Raw genomic sequence first — 2,767 nt, forward strand, 5'->3', positions numbered from 1 at the left:
TCTAAATCTAGCAAGTAACAAACACTATTTTCCTCCAAAAAAATAAATACAAATTTTCTAAATTTAGCAAGCAACAAACATTACTTTCCTTCAATTCTAGCATCCACCTTTGAAAAAAATTAAATCCATCCAATTTATCTCCAATTTCTATTTATTTTGGGTTAAATTGTAATTTTGAGGGGTAAAAAGGTTATTCCGTTAAATTTGCTAACGGAAATTAGATGGAAGTGGAAGAATGCAACAAAAAGTAAACTTCAGGTGGCACGCTGAAAAAAAAAAAGTGTTTGTGTACTTTTGAAAAAGATAAAACAAACAGGTGGACGGTTGTAAATTTTCGTTTTTTAATATTATTTATGACTCTTAAAACTTTAATTTGATACAAAATGTTTAGTCATAAAAAGTTCATTTTTTAGTGACAAAAATAATTTTTGTCACTAGAACCTTTTAAGACGGTCTTTTTACGACTAACAAGTGACGATTTATTTTTTGTCATAAAAAATATAAAGTGACTAATTTGTTATCTTTAGTGACTAAATTTTTTGTAATAAAATATCATTTTTCTTATAGTGATTGAAAGGGCAGTTTAGATTTTTAGTTTTTTATTTTTTTATGTAAAACCTAGTTTTGTTAATTCTGTTTCGTTTTTATCGATTCTTAAAATTAAATTGCATTTTTTATATTAATCAATTAAATTGAATAGATGAAGTACAATTACATAATAAATTATATTTTAGATGGATCGTATGTGAAAATATATTTTTATTTCAACTTTTAAATTATATTTTGTTTTCAAAGCAAAATTAGTGACATTATAATGGCTCATGTTTTTAACTATATATTGTATCGACCTTACAGGTCAATTTTAATTTTAACCTTTAAAAGATATACAATGCTATATACAAGCTCATAATTTTAATCATAACATATGCAAGTATTTCAACTTTCAGTTAAATTGAACTACCTATCATTCAATTATTATATTAAAATTAAGAAGCGTGCGGTCAAATTAGATATTCATCACTTATAGTTAAAAGTACAATGACATGAGTAATCACAAGCCTCTCATCAAAGTATATTTGTAAGTTTTAATAAAAAAAAATGAGAGTAATAGTACGTCAATTTACTTAATTTTACAAAAATTAATCAAATCAATAACAATTAAAACAAAATAATTAACAACTAACACATTTTATTTTTCTCAATTTTTCATAACATTGATAGTTTTTTTGTTATTACAATGAAAATTATATTACTTGTTAATTATAAAAAGACTAATCACGAACACTTATTAAATTAATTGAAAACACACTCGAAATTTGTAAAATTGTATTGATTTACTAGATTTTTAGCGATGAAATAGTAATTTTGTGCCAAAAAATGAGCATGAGCGATGAAACTATTGGCGCTAATTTTTTTTTCTAATATTTAAAAATAAGACGCCATTATATCAGTTCCTCCTAAAGCAATTAGCAACGAAAATTAGTTCACTGCCATTGATAATTAGCATGTGAAGCATATTTATTCCACTGCTAAAAGAAAATTTTCATTATTCGTCACTAGAACTTACTTTTTGCAACAAAATCCATTTTGTCACAAAAGGATTTTTTTGTGATGAAAACATATTTGCCGCTAAAACTGCCTTTTCGCAATGATATATTTTTGTTGCTATATGCCATTTTTGAGACAAAAACATATTCGTCACTAAAACTTCCTTTTTGCAACGAAATCCTTTTCGTTGATAAAAAGATTTTTTACGATGAAAACATATTCGTTGTAAAATTACCTATAATTTATCAATAAAACAACTTTTTTACGATGAATTAATTTTCGTCGCTAAAAGAGTCTATTTCAAAACTCTTTTTGCAATGAAAAACTTTCCCACAAAAAGTTGTTTTACTAGTGTGCTTCTACAATGACTCTTCTTCGTCGCTATAAAATTTAATTCAAATACATAATCAGTGACAAAGAGGTTGTCACTAAAACCATCTTTTGCGACCATTTTTTTTTTTTTGGTCACTATAGTTATCTTTAGTGATGAAATAAATCATTGCTATTTAGTGAATTTTTGTCGTTGAATGGGTACTTTTTGCAACAAAAATATTTGTCATAATATATAAAATTTTGTCAATAAAGTTTTGGGGGCCAAATTGTCTTTGCCACTTAAATGTTTTCATGATGAAAAAATTTTTCGTCGCAGTATGTCCTCTTTACTGATGAATACTTTGTTTCTAAAAATGACAATTAATTTTTTTTTTTTTACTAAGAAATTGGCAACAAAAATTTTTGTTTGCTGGCTAAAAGGCACTTGTTAAAAAAAATTGTCGCTAAAGACCAATATGTATATACATATTTTGCAAAAGCCATATAGATATGTCATATAGATTTAGTTTCAAATTAGGAAATTATTATTATTATTATTATATAGATATGGCTTTTATAGTAAATATGAATTTTTAAAAAATTGATTATTTTAAAAATTTATCAAATTTTTAATTTAGCAGATTGTTAAGACCAGCAAAAATTATTATCTAATCAAGGTTATCATTTTATCAAGTATCAATTAATCGTGGTTTTACTATAATTATATTTTATTCATTTCTTTTTAAAAATGGTAGAAAGGTAAGTAAAGTTATTTTTATAACTCTCTACCTTCAGTGAGACACTCTACTAGCTGATAAAATAAAGCTGGTTAAAAAACACTAGACTAAGCCCTTGAGGGCATTTTTTATCAGTAATAAATTAAAATAATGATTACCTTTCTTATATT

The sequence above is a fragment of the Citrus clementina genome, unplaced genomic scaffold (genome assembly GCF_000493195.1).
Source record: "Citrus clementina cultivar Clemenules unplaced genomic scaffold, Citrus_clementina_v1.0 scaffold_9, whole genome shotgun sequence".
NCBI lineage: Eukaryota > Viridiplantae > Streptophyta > Magnoliopsida > Sapindales > Rutaceae > Citrus > Citrus x clementina.